At 37.4% G+C, this 15,479-nt stretch overlaps 1 protein-coding gene across 2 annotated transcripts in view; it reads left to right on the top strand.

Annotated features, from left to right (window-relative positions):
• The window catches only part of kcnt2b (potassium sodium-activated channel subfamily T member 2b), a 127,858-nt gene that overhangs the window by 69,012 nt on the left and 43,367 nt on the right, over window positions 1-15,479 (top strand). The gene's annotated exons all lie outside the window — the stretch shown is intronic.

Here is a 15,479-nt window from a genome sequence, read left to right on the forward strand (position 1 = left end):
GGGAACAGAACAGTGTTATATTTGATACTCGTATGTGTGTGACCCCTGTGCTGTTTTAATGATTCTTCTGTGCTATGAACGTTGAGCCTTGGACAAGACCAGCATTTATCTATTCTGGTGTGGATCATCCAAATAGTCACTGCTGAATTATAAATGAATAAGAGATGTTTACAATTCCCTGTTAATATACTGTAGCAGATGTGGCACAGTTATAGCACATGTCATTGTCCAAAAGTACTACAGGAGGCTTTGTTGTTGTATGTTTGACAAGCGGGTAAATGGGAGAGAGTGTGGAGCGCTCAAATCTCCAGCACTGTTTTGCTGTACCAGACAAAGCTTGACTTTTCAGAAATAATAGTGATCGAGTTTTGATTGTATTGTAAAAGTGAAGAAAATCCATTCTTTCCATCCTCCACCTGCTTCCTTTCCACTCAAAATCTGTATTGTACCATCTGGTGGCACAGTCATATTCATGTGACAACAGTGTTAGGGTTTGTATTGATATTTGTTTTTGCTCAGAATGTACCAATATTGCACAATAGTTTATATTTAAAAGGTAGCACACTTCTGTCAGACTTAGCGTACTAAACAAACTTACCCAACTTGTTCAGGAAGTTTCGCAATCTGTTGCTCTACCTCAACAGTAGTTGACCCAAAATAAAAAACTGACCACTGAAGGATGTAGGTTTAAGAGGAGTTTGCAGGGGCTTTCAAAATGTGGGGTGCTCCTCCCTTGGGGGCGCCAAAGCATGTAAACATGTATATTTTATTTCAGATGTTTTACTCAGATATACATCACAACATGAAAAAAATAAAACAATCGCTGCTTCCGTTTCATGGTGACTTTAAATGTATACTTATGTATACTTTCACAAATGAAAAGCTGCTCATGCAAATCTTTTTGCCATTATTTATAAACAACTCATAAAATCTAGTATAATTTACCTTCACGTACCTGCCTAGAGTTATAGTTTAAGGGCCTATAACGGATATAACTATAACGATATCTATATTATTGTCAACACCACCGAATGATAACAATAACTTATTGCTAATAAAAATGATGCAAAAAATTATTTTCAAGAAAAACATTCTTAGTATTTTGTCTTGTTTTCAGTAAAAATATCTAAAAATTCTTAAATTAAGATGCTTTTTCTTTTTCTTCTCTTCTTATAGACCAAAAATATCAAATGTAAGTAATTTTGTGCATAAAACAAGCAAAAAATCTGCCAATGGCGTAAGCACATTTTTCTTGAATTAAGTGTTTTAGAAAAATGTTCAAGATTTTTTGCTTACCCCATTGGCAGATTTTTTTGCTTGTTTTATGCACAAAAGTAGACTTATTTTCTTGGGACATTTTGCTCATTAAGAAAAAGCATCTTAATTTAAGACTTTTTAGATATTTTTACTAAAAACAAGAAAACTAAGGAAACTAAGAATTTTTTTCTTGAAAATAATTTTTTGCAGTTTGTAGTAGAATAAAAAGCATTATGTAGTCAATTTCACAGCAACTGCATCAGCGTTAGATACCTGAGGTACTTTTATGTTATGGACCTCAGCAATGAGCTTCTTAGTGTTATCTGTCATATTAAATGCGCGTGCACATGAAGTTCAAATAGATTTGAAAAAAAAAACGCTCAGAAAGTGATCCCAACGATATCTTTCATGTTATCTTTATTGTTATAGATGTGGTGTGAACGCCGCTATTCTCTTTTAAAATGATTTTTTTAATCTGTATTTTTTATAGTTAAAGTTATTCTTATAATGTGAACGCCCCTTTAGGCTGAAATTTCAAAAAGTTTCTTTAAAGCTGTGGAAAGTCCACCCTCAACTTTATATCCTCTCATAAATCTCACATTTTTTGGGAGGATATGTAATGTGTGTAATGTATGTGTGTGCACCTCTATCAGAAAATGATCTGAAGGTGAATTTCACGGTGCCGTAGGACGTGAGGTGAGGCTTAGATTAGACAGCCAGATCACAGGGGTAGTGGCAACAGATGAAAATGTGAGAAGAACGTGTCTCTTACGTGCAGACTCATTTTCAGATTGCCCTTTACTGTAACGTCACCTGGGGTTTAAGATATGACAGTCGTGTAGTGTTTCTCAGCATGCACTGACAGCCGTTATTTCAGAGTCGCTGTGTCTCGGGTTTAAACAGACATAAATGAGTCGTAGAGTCAGCTGTGGGGTCATTGAGATCAATCACAGATTATTATACTCTACACAGAGGTCACTGTAGATTGCACTCATCAAAAGTGACTTGAGTGTTTTCGCTAATTCCTTTTATTTTACGCCTTAACGCTTTGAATACGCCATTCAAATTGAATCAAGCTTTTAAAGGAACAGTTTTCATTTAACAGTTAACATTGTGTTCGCTTTTTGTTAATCTTAACGAAACTATAAGACAGAATTTTCATTTCTTTTCATTTTAAATTAATTAAAATACTGTCACATCTTAATAAACATGCACAGGATTATGGGATATTATAGACAATGTGGAAATATCTTTGTTGCCTTCAAAAAAGAATAGTCCTCTAAGTAGACAGATTGTTATAACACAACAAAAGCTCAACAAAGGCTTTTCTTATCTGCTTCTAAATACATGAAACGTGTTGGTGTCCTGCAGGATTATGAAAATGAATGCAAAGTATTTCTTTCATTGTGAGTCTCATTTAGCCAAACCTTCAGACTGACAGGAATATATAACATCTTTTATTGAATAAGGACCGATCAAGAGCCTGTCTGACTGACATTTTTTATTTCTTCATTTAACTTTTATTTTATCAGGAGGGTCCTATTAGCTGGGCTTCCATCCAAACATGAAACGCATCTTTTTAATGTTCGCAAAAACAGAAAAGAAAACAAATGCAAAAGAGTTGCATTTTTATCCAGTTTTTCGAATAAATGACGGTGGTGTTGGTATTCTACAGTAGTAACCAGCAGTAAACAAAACAAGGCAATAACCTGAACTGTTAAAGGTGCAGTGAATCAGCTGTTTTGTTTATTGTTTTATACTGTTGTCTGAGGTCTACTTATGACGTTCACATGGTTTGTACATTGAAAATATCAAAAGCAATAAGTAATAGACTATTTTGTACCCTGGTTTTGAGGCTGGCTAGCAAAACACTCTTTAAATGAAGACTCTTATGCAGGGTTCACACCAGATGAGGTAGAGGCGGCAAGCGTCAGTGATTTACATGTTAAGTCAATGCAAAGATGCGATTAGGCATCCTGCGGCACGGTCCACGCGGTAAGCGCGAATGGCGCGTTCCACGTGAATTGACCGTTGCTGCGGGAAAGGCGCAAGTTGAAAAATCTGAACTTCGGCGGATTTCCGCGCCGCGTTAACCAATCAGGACCCTGCTGTAGTGGTGACGTAATTACAGGAAGTGAGCAGAGTGGCAGCGGAGTCACAGAAGCCCCTCCCATGACTCAAATTTCCACGTGAATGTCTGGAATGACTAGAATTTCACACGCGGCTTTCACACGCGAATAAAGCGAGTGAACTCAAATGTTCAAGCATCCAGCTACGCGTGAATAGCACTTTTTTGACACCTCTACCACGGCTGGTGGGAATGCACCATTAGAGGCTGTTTACACTTGGCATTAACATGCGTTTTCATCGATCACATCACAAGTGGATGCCAGGTGTAAACGGTGTTCAAAACGTTTTGAGCTTGTCCACTTTCGACCACTTTCAACCACATTCAGAGGTAGTTGAAACCCCTTTCGATCAGATTGCTTTTTAGTGTAAACACACATGTGGTTGAATGTGTTCGAACGGCCACAGGAGACCGCCTTCTCTCCGCCCATTTATCTAATCTGAGGTACTAAACACAATGTTTTACGTCTTTTCTGACTTCTGGTGTGAACACACAGTGAACAGCACTATTTTTACCCTTTCATTGATAAAACTAAAGCGGCTGATCTCCGCAGTTTCACTTTGCAAGCGTGTGAAAGTTGCGTGATCTTATTTCATCAATTGCGCTGAAATATCGGAGAAGGCTTTAACATATAGACGGTTCCATCGGACGAACGTGCGGTGACGCAATACGCGTCTGGTCGAAACTTTACTTCCGGTTTCTGTTTGTTTAATGGTCTGACTAGTTGCTAAACTGAACTCTTGAATAAATACCTCGTCGAAAATAACAAATGTTTTGGTTTCCTAGGTAATCTTTGTTGTTTATTTTGCTTGTTATATAAATAAACTATGTTTAAAGTACTTTGTTGTTATTTATTCTTAGTAGAGTTTACCAGAAGTTACGTGTTGAAGGATTCCGACATAATAATAGTTCACGTCCATAAAAACCTGTCATTACTCCCGCTCGCGTTTAAATCACAACAAAGAGACTCACCCAAAGACCGCCACCTCAAAGTAATCAGGACAGAAGAGGTCGAAAGTGGACAAAAGAGACGAATTTAAATACCAGGTGTAAACGTGATGTGTCTCTCTCGTCCATTTGTGATCCGATCAACAAAACACATCATCTTAATACCAAGTGTAAACAGCCCCTTATGCTGCATTCAGACCAGTCATGGTAGAGGCGTCAAGCGCAAGTTTAGCGCTTTGGGTTCTAGAAAAGCGCGCTATAAATAAAATGTATTATTATTATTATTATTAAGTGATTTCAATGTTAAGTCAATTTAAAGACGAGTTGACATGCGTCTGGAGGTCTTGCGACACGAATGAGGTGTTTAGGGTAGCGTGGTAGACGTGATTCCACTTCATCTGCACGTCTAGTTCGAGCGAATTGAGAGTTGCCGCGGCAAACGCGCAAGTTGAAAAATTTGAACTTTTGTCAGAAAAACGTGGCGTGTTAAACAATCGGGAGCTTGCTCTAGTAGTGACGTGATTACAGGAAGCGAATCCCAGAAGCCCCTTCCATGATGCAATTTTCCGCGTGAATGTCTTGATCACTAGAATTTAATGCGCAAATGAAGCGAGTAAACTCAAAATGTTCAACCGCCAAACTAGACGTGGTACACGCGAATTTGACGCCTCAAACACGGCTGGTGTGAACCCACGGTTAGAATCTTTTGATGGGCGGGCCGCATTGAAGACTTTGAAGTAAATGTCCACTGCTATGACTGGATAACAGTTTTGTGTAGTAAACTAGCTCAACGCCTCTATCATAACAGGTGGGGAATTGTTTTGAAAACGTATGTAGAAAAATGGCTTTGCGTTGTGTTGCTTCACCGCATTGGGTGTGCATTATTTTCGAATAATTCAACCACCCATCGTCAATTATTCTGTACGTACCACAGTATATTATTACAAAAGCTTTGTTTGTCAAGTGTTGGACTTTTTTTATTTGTTTAATGTTTTTTCAGGACAAATATAAAAAAATTCTTAAATTAAGATGCATTTTCTTGGTGGGCAAAATAACCTAAGAAAATAAGTGCTTATTGTGCTTAACTCTTTCGCCGCCATTGACGAGATAAAGCTTCCCTGCCAATTACGAGAATTTCCGGCTTTCCGCAATACCACTATTATCCACCATGTGGCGCACTTCCGCAACTTATACAACCCGGAAGTAACGCCTCACGTGAAAGAGAAAAAACTCGGTGTATGTTTTAAAGATCGCCCTGCATCTGATCTCTATGAAAAGTCCTTCACAAAAATTTAATTATCTCAAATTATCTTTTTGAAGAAACCAACCCATATTTGAGAGGTGATAAAAAGAGAACTAATGAAGGTAGGATGAAACTTTTTTTGTTTGTTTGTTTGTTTGTTTGTTTGAAAGCAGAGGGTCCAATCTTTCATTTGAGATATAATTTGTTTATATATTTAAAGAAGAACATTTTCTAGAAGGCATTCAACTTTTGTGAAAATCATGAAAAATGCTGGTGCTGGCTGGCAACTTTTTTTTAAAAACGCTGGTGGGGAAAGAGTTAAAACAAGCAAAAAAATCTGCCAATGGGGTAAGAAAATGTTTAAGAAAAAAAGTCAACTTATTTCAACATTTTTGTCTTACACCATTTCAGATTTTATCCTTTAAAATAGATTTAAGCACAAATTTCACTTTAAAAAATTTAAAATTCACTTAAATTGTATATATATATATTTTTTTTGTCTAAAAACTAGACTTATTTTCTAAGGTCATTTTTCTCATCAAGAAAATGAATCTTGGTTTAAGAATTTTTAAATATTTGTACTGAAAACAACACAAAAATACTAAATAAGAAATCATAAAGCCAAACCTATCATGTCTTTTTTTCATGTTCACTATTAGAGTTGTAACACATATCTGGAAAATCCTATACAATTCAACCAATTAGATCGACTTTTTAGATCAGTTTTGTGTGTCCTGCATCTGATGTTCAACCCTCCGTCCGAGTGACTATCATTCAAATGGCACTTCTTGTAACATAAGTGCTTAAGTTTCATATCAGTCAAGAGATGGTCGTCCCCTGTGGGCGGCATGGCATGTGGGTGCTTAGAGAGCGATTGCTTTTCGACAGTTCGCATCAGTATGTAGTTTCTCAGTGTGTGGCAGACGTGTTGTGACACTGCTTGCAATGTATGCTGTAAGTGGGTGGCATGGATGACTGCGACTGTAGACTTGACATCGCTCTACAAATAACTTAATCGCACCCTAATGTTCACATCAGTGTAAAAGAATCTCACAGGTTTGCGTTCGCCGAGAAAAACACCCCGCTTGCAGCTTGGCCTCGCAGATTTTCTGTCCGATTGCGTTAATTGATTTTTCTCTTTCGCTCCTTGGGCATGTTTGGAAATAGCAACCCGGCTGTTTTGTTTTTCCGTCGATCCGCACGGTGGTTGTATCAACAGCCGGGTCATTCTTAAACATAACCGACATGCTGCTTTAATTAATGCTAATGGCAGAGAAGTGCCGCTGTTGTTACTGTCTTGCTGGGGTTCACAGAACCAGTGCAATTTCTCACGGCTGGGGACCGAAAACAGCAGCTTTAGAGAAAAAAACTGGAACACAATTACCAGCCGCTGTGCTGCTTCCCCCCTTCAGTCGAGGTCAACGATTGCTTTCTGAGGGTTGCTGGAAATGAGGGAGTTAGTGGAGGAGGAGATGAAGTGGCCGGGCAGAAAGGCTGTACATGAGGAGAAATTGAGGTCTTTAATTCAGCGTTTGATCTTCAGAAGTGTTTGTGCGTATTTAAGGGGGCCGCCTCCAGTACTTTAGCTTGACATGAGAATATTTCAAAGAACAAGACATAAATATGTGTATATAGATTAGCGGACAATAACTGTATAAATGAAAGAAATTAAAATGTTGTTTTGATTAAAATATAAAATATAGACAGATTAAAAGGCCTCAATGTAATTTAAAATTTTATTGATTTTAGAAACACCTTGATTTTGCAAAATGTTTTAAAAGTAGCAGTTTTTTATTTAGTGCTTTCCTGAATAAGTTACCTATTGTGTACTTTAGAGGTCCTTACGGGTCCACTTAGATCCGAAAACCCAAGGTCCGAGGCGGGTTTAGGTCTAAGGGCGCACTCCCATTATCCAAACCAAACCGCGCTCGGGCGCGTTTGACCCCCAAAGCCTGGTTTGTTTGACTAGTGTGATTGCTTCGTTCCGTGCCCGGATTGTTTAATCGTGCCGCGGCCGGGTTGCAGAGGTGGCCCGGAGCGCGGTTCACTTGGGCTCAGGCGCGGAAGGCTGTGGTGTGAGCGCAATCGCGCCTGAGCGCGATTCAAAAGGTGAAGACGTCAGTTGCGCGACCACTCACCTTCATCTGCCTCCGTAAAAACCTTTTGATGCTCGCAGCGGGGTTACGTGAATGTCCGAGCTGCGCACGTGACAGATCAACTAAGCAATATGATGACATGTGAGAGGGCTGTCTGTAATCGCGCACCAAACGACTCCGAATAAAAAACACAGACTTATCATTACGGTGGGTTCCAGTGTTAAGAGAGCGCTTTACTTCCTGCTTTTTCAAAACAATCGCATCTAAATGACGAAAGCGCGCCCGGACTCGGATCGATAAGAAGTACAGTGTGAATGCGTGCACCTGGGGGAGTAGGGAGGGGTGGCAATCGCGCCCAGGCATGGTTTGGTTTGGTTGGGATAATGTGAGTGCGCCCTAAAAGTTTCAAGTCTGCCTTGGACACGAGTCAGGAATAATATTAGCAGCCTCAGGTCTGGGGTAATTTAAAATAAATGTTTTTGCTGAACAGACATGAGAAGACCCCAACTAAATTGCATGTGTGCATCAAGTCCTTTTCCAACCCCTCATCTGTTTGCCAAAAGCGCTTGCAACATCGTGTGGCTGGCAGTGGGTTAATTTTCGTTGAGCTAGACCTGCCAATCATTTTGTAATACACACGAGACTGTCCTCCAAAAAGTAAGCACCTTATTACGACGTAAAGTGACGTATTAAGGCATTTAGGGCTCGTTATAGTTGTGCGTAGTTCCTACGGCGTAGCAGCGACGGCGTAGGTTCCGCGTCGTTTTCATTTATACTTTTGCCTCGTCGTCTGCGCCGACGTGCAAACACACGCGCGACCGCTGGTAGGCAGTAGGTCGCGTGACCATCAGAGAAGAAGAAGCTTGGCAAGTTAACCCACAAACGAAGAAGACACAGCAACTTGTTGTGTATAATTTGAGAAGACCAGCAATGATGAAGTAAATAAACAGCGACTTTTGATGCAGTTTGAGTTAAATCACTCCTCAACTTGGCTCATCTTTGTTTTCACCGTCACAAACGGAAATACCTATGACGCAGTTTTTTTTACCTGACGGGAGGGGTTCTGGTGGACCAATCACAGCGCTTGCGGTCCGAGTGTCCTCTAGCAGCAGTAGCTTACAAACCCTGTTGTTACGTTTTACGTTTTTTTGCCTTATACATCAGATTAGACACATTTAATAATGAATTTGTAATTGTAGAAACGGTTTCATAAACATTTATGGTTTTAAAGATATTTTGAAGCCTCTAACCCCACCCTCACCCTAAACCCAACCACTTCTCAACCATATAAAACACAACACGCAAGTAAAAGTACAGTCAGGTATTTATTGCAACAGTATTAAAACAACAGTATTTTATACTGTATTAAAACAGTACTGTATAAAAGTATTACAAACCATTCACCAAACCTTGCGAACTGAAGCCATACGATTACTTTATATGAAGAACGCACAGTCTGATCTCATTCAAACATAAACCAGCATGACTTAGTCGGTCACAAGAGCCAATAGCGCTTCACATTCTTAGCTGACATAATGATGCGATTGGTCACGAGACACATGAGAGCCAATGCCTTTTTACAATCATAGATGACGTTTCATCGCTTCTTCTGGCGGTAGTTTTTGAATCAGTGTACACCGAATCTGATATTTACAGTGGATTGTCAACACTTTTGCATCTTTCTTTAAATAAATAGATCGTTTGACCTCGGTACACTTGGTATATTTTAAGTTTATTATTTAAAAGTTGTGACTTGTTTTTGTATGCTGTGTTTATATCATATAATAAATAAATGGACACATTATTTGCCCTAAATGCCTGAATAGTGTAATGTGTAATAAAATACAATTAATCCTGGCGTCAGAGCATCTCCAAATCTGCAGCTCTTGTGGGGTGTTCCAGGTCTGCAGTGGTCAGTACCTATCAAAGTGGTGTAAGGGTCATGGGCGGCCAAGGCTCATTGATGCACGTGGGGAGCAAAGGCTGGCCCGTGTGGTCCGATCCAACAGATGAGCTACTGTAGCTGGGTGATTCTCACGAAAACTTGGTTTTAAAAATGTCAAGCTTGAAAATGTAAAAATTGCTTAAATTTACTTTTTTCCCACCAGACATTGAAAAACAAAGTCTGGAGTAAATGGGAACATTCATTTAAACACTTTTACTTATCATTTAACACTTTTTGTAATATAATTTAAAAAATTAGTCCTAAAAAATCTCATTACCGCAACAGTCAGAAAACATCAACACTGACATATTTTCAAAATGACATGACAAACCTGAAAGAACATAATTTGGAGATTCTGCACATGCATTTAAAATCAAAGTATTATGCTTCTATTAATTAAATTAACATTTAATAAGCATCTGTTGCGGTAATGATAATCAAAATGTTGTGTAAGCATTCTGACAAGACAATATTTCAAATTAACTGTAAAAAAATGATCTTACCTGGAAGCCATCTTGAAGTTACTGGTCCATGTGCTTGGTCACTCAAAATCAAACTTTATTAAAATTCTGTATGTGTGCTTAAACTGTTCTCAAAAAGTGTTGCGGAGGATGAGAACATCAGGCATGGACACATCATTTTCCTAATTTTTCTTCATTATTATTATACATGAATATTCAGTAAATATTTTTTCTGTCATCTAAAGTAGTCTAGCAAAACATCCATTTATTTTTTTTCTAAATATTTTTGTGTTAATTTGATTAAATTACAACATAACGCATGTTCAAACACAGCCGGACACATTTCGGTAATGAGAATTTCAGCAGAAAATGAGATAAAATTGACAAATTATAAATTCTTATGTTGAAATCACACATTGTGCAAGGTAGAACACAGTATTGTGTTAATTCTGATGCTTTTTAATATTACTATATTACACATTTTATAGCTAAAATCATTAGTGCCGTGGTGTTTCAATGGTTTCGTGAGAATCACCCAGCTGAAATTGTTAAAAAAAAGTGAATGCTGGTAGTGATATAAAGGTCTAGTGGAGTTCATGCCTCAGAGCTGTTTTGGTGGCAAAAGGGGGACCTACACAATATTAGGCAGGTGGTCATAATGTTATGGATTAATGCAAAGACTTTTAGTGATTTTACTTTATAAAGGTTGCATTTATACATAACTCTTCTGTATTGTGTTTTAACATTTTATAAAATCAATAAGGTATTCCAAGCTAGTGCTGTATCATGAATAAGTCACAGCTGAAAGGGGTTGCATTGACTCCTAACAACATCCTTCAGCCAGGACTTATTCCACACCCTGTCGTACCTTATTGTTTACGTATCTGCTTGTTAAGTTGTGACGTAAGGAATACTGTTTCCGGGTCTAAGCCTCAAATAATTTGAATTGAGGATGTTATTTTAAAAGCTGTTTATGAGCACTATTTATTCATATTTCACATTTAGGCCAAAACTTTCAGTTTACACAGCAGTCTCCATGCAGTCTTCCCAGAATCACTGACAGTAATGTATTAATAATTCATAAAAAAATCCATGTCCATGTTGTTATGGAAATAAAAATTAGCATGAGGTGTTTTTAGTAGTTTTAAAAAACACTTGAGCTATTCTGCTTCATGTAATACAAGACAAGAACAAGGTCCAATTAAAAAGACAGCGTTAAGATTAAATAGAAAATCTATTTAGTATATACATATATAAGTAAGGACAAGGGTCAAAGAGGAAGGGAGGATTTGACAGAATATAATATGCAATTGATTTTATAATAAATAATAATAATTATGTTTATAAATAAAGATGTGACATAGTTAATCTGGTGATTTTCTTTCTTTTTTGGTTAGTAGAACTTCTGAATGGCCCGTAACTTAAAAATCTAGTAGTCAAATTGGCTGGTGAGTGAAAAAGTTAAACCTGTATGTAAACGTTTAAACAGGATGACTGTGATTGCGCATCATTACAATGAAACAATCCACATACTTCATTAAAAAAAATCCTAAGCCTTGTTTTGTATATGATACAAACAATTACACAAATTAAACTTACATATATGAGCTGAAATCTTTAATATCACGGACGCGGTAAAGAAAACTGTGCAACTCAACTGTATTCACACTGCCATTTTCGCTTGACAGTGACATTCTTAAAACGGTACTCAGTATACAATTTTAAAATCGCCATGAAACGGAAGTATGGATTGCTTTACTTTTCCTCGTAGTGACGTAGATTCGAGTGAAACCAGCTTCTGAAATGAAATAAGGCAGGGCTGCATTTGAGGTCTTGTTGCTAATTGCTAATCGCAGTGATCTTTTGATTAAAGATTATGAGGACACATGACATTTTTACCGCAATACTCCAAAACAAGTTACAGTTTTTCATTTTATTTTCATGGCGGCTTTAACAGTACATATTTCAATGCAAAATAAGTAATATATATACTGTGCAAAAGTCTTAGGCCACCATGATACCATTAGATTTGTTGTTTTTGTAATGGTACTGTATAGATAGTGATCATAATTATTTCTCAGGTTCTTTATTAGAATACAACCAGAAAATGCAGGAAATGTGTATATAGTATAAAAAACAGTATTAAAGTATACGCTGAAGTGTCAAGTTTTTAGGGTTAACTCCCTAAACTCCCACTTGAGCAATAGCAGGCAGCTGCAGGATCTCTTAAACCTAAATGAAATTAAAGCCTAATTTGTAATTCTAATCAAATGACTTCAGGACTTCAATCTTCTCAAAAAAGCTCAAGATGTGTTTCGTGCCAAGAGGGGTCACACTAAATACTGACTGATGCCTGAAGAAGACATTTAGTTCTGAAAATGGTTTTGTTTTTAATTTTGTGTACATATTTCTTGTATTTTCTGTTTGTATCTTAATAAAAAGAGTGAAAAATAAATATGGATGGACATTTAAAATGCCCTAAAACAACAAAGCTGGTTGTGGGCCCTAAGACTTTTGCACAGTACTGTGCACTGTATATATTTACTGTACAGATGAATGAATTAGGTTTAAATATACAAACAATAAAACACAATTATTCAAAGGCTGAAATGCATCACAATATTAGTTATTGAATCTAAGCAAAATTGGGCTCCTATAATAATGTCAATTGATATTATTTTGTGTAAAAATCGAATTTTTCTCATTTATGCTGGGTACACACCAAAAGATAATCGGGCTGATTTTGGGCCGATTTCCCTCCTTCCGACAATCCTAGCTATGTCCCGATTATCTTGATGGTTTTACAGATTATCTTATCAGATTTTCCCTTGGTGTGAGGTGTGTTAAGAGTGTCCGAACCTGATCGGAACAACGTCGGAGCCGCCCTGATTGCGAATCGTAAATTTTTAACATTGATGTGTGGGGGGAACCCAGAGGACAAACGCGCGCACGCTCTTGAGATTATCACATGAAACGAAACAATATCCAATCAGAAAGCGAGATGATGGAAGACGGAAGCAGTCATGGCGCAGCACAAAGTGAAGTTCATGCAACGTGAGCTTGTACAGACCATGTTCCCGCTGTGTCCACAACTTTACCCAAACCATTCTTAAATTTTCTGTAAAAATCATTCCAAACACTTTCATTTGAAATTTCTTTCTGCTATCGTCCGCCATGCTTATTCTGAAGTCTCGCGAGATTTTGTGGGATTTCCTGTGTTTACAGTTGAGACTCTGGTTGAAAATCTGTTTGTGTGTGGTGTGTGCTGTCTTTGACACATCATGGCACACCACACACTTTAGGTGCCAAACGGTTACATCTAGGATTTTTTATCCCCATGTTTGTGGTCTATCACATTTTAAAAATCTTATAAAATGTAAAAACTCTTTTGGTGTGTACCCAGCATTAGTAGCTACACTGTAAAAAAATTCCGTAGAAACTACAATGTTATTGCAGCTGGGTTGCCGGTAATTTACCGTAGATTTAAATTTATGTTATTTACTGACAAGAGTTTGTTCAAAGTTAAATAAATTTTAAATATTAACAAGTCTTTATCTTTACAGAATAAAACTATACAATAACAGCCTCATGCAAAGCATTCTGGGAACCAGAAATCATCATCAACCTTTTTCTGCTTTTTGCTTCAGATTTTGTTTCCCAAAATGTTTTGCTTGATGATGTTTTTTTAGTTTTACTCTGTAAAGACAAAGACTTGTAAATGTTAAATGTTCATTTAACTTTGAACAAAATGTTGCCAGTAAATAACATAAATTTAAATCTACGGTAAGTTACCGGCAACTCAGCTGCAATTTCTATGGATTTTTTTACAGTGTAGAAAATAACACCAACTTACGCAGATCATCGTGATTAAAAGTTTACAATTGTGACACTAGACAGTACATTTATATGAGTCAAAATTATAGATTTTTCTTTTATGCCAAAAATCATTAGTATATTATGTTAAGATCATGTTCCATGAAGATATTTTGTCAATTTCTTACCGTAATTATATAAAAAACTATCACACTCTCAGATTTTTAAGTAGTTGCATCTCGGCCAAACATTGCCCTATCCTAACAAACCATACATCAATGAAAAGCTCATTTATATAACTTTCAGATGATGATTTAACTTAGATTTCAGATGATGTATAAATCTCAATTTCAATAAATTGACCTTTGTGACTGGTTTTGTGGTCCAAGGGTCACATATGTGATGAAAACCAGTAACTTACAATAAAAGCAATAAAAAGACAATAATGCTTAAAGAAAAAAAATATTAGACTAAACAAACAAAAACCTTTTGACATGACTACGTAATACGTAAGGTCACGCTGGCGTGTCACACAGTGCAAGACAAGAAGTTGTGGTTTAAAAGTATTTCTTTTTTTTTAAATCGAAAATGACAATCGTTTTGTTAGATAAGGCCCTTATGTCTCGGTTGGGAAGCTGCATTTAAGCTGTAAACAGTTGAGGTCCACTAAAGTCCACTATATGGAGAAAAATATTGGAATGTATTCCTAAAAAAAAAAAATTCTTCTCGATTGAACAAAGGGGCTGTTTACACTTGGTATTAAGATGTGTTTTCATCGATCGGATCACAAGTGGACGAGAGAGACACATTACGTTTACACCTGGTATTTAAATCCGTCTCTTTTGTCCACTTTCGACCGCATCTGTCCTGAATACTGTGAGGGGGTGGTCCGTGAGACGGTGGGCGAGTCTCTCTGCTGTCATTCAAACGTGAGCGGAAGTAATTATGAGTTTATATGGACGCAAACTAATATTATGTCGGAGTCCACTGCTTGTTTAGCAAGTAAACATGCTGCACAGAGTTTTGTACGTTTATATGTTGGAGCTTTCTCTGAATTTTCAGCGCAATTGATGAAATAGTATCGCGCAACTTTCACGCTTTCAACACGAAACTACGGAGAACACCCGCAATAGTTTTATCAATGAAAGACTAAAAAATAGCGCTGTTCACCGTATGTTCACGCCAGAAGTCAAAAAAGGACGTAAAATTTGTGTTTAATACCTCAGATTAGATAAATGGGCGGAGAGAAGGCGGTCGCGTGTGGCTGTTCGAACACATTCAACCACATTGCGTTCCGCAACTCCAAAGCGATCCGATCGAAAGTGGTTTCGACTACCTCTGGATGTTGTAGAAAGTGGTCGAAAGTGGACGCGTTCAAAACGTTTTGAACACCGTTTACATCTGGCATTAACGTCGTCCACTTGTGATCCGATCGACAAAAACGCATGTTAATGCCAAGTGTAAACAGCCTCAAAGAAAGACACAAACATCTTGACGACATGGGGGTGAGTAAATTATCAGATTTTTTTATGGAAGTGGACTCATTTAAAGTTGAATTTTTACAGGGAACATTTGATCCTTCCCATTG

This window comes from Paramisgurnus dabryanus, chromosome 3, assembly GCF_030506205.2.
Source record: "Paramisgurnus dabryanus chromosome 3, PD_genome_1.1, whole genome shotgun sequence".
NCBI classification, from domain to species: Eukaryota; Metazoa; Chordata; class Actinopteri; order Cypriniformes; family Cobitidae; genus Paramisgurnus; species Paramisgurnus dabryanus.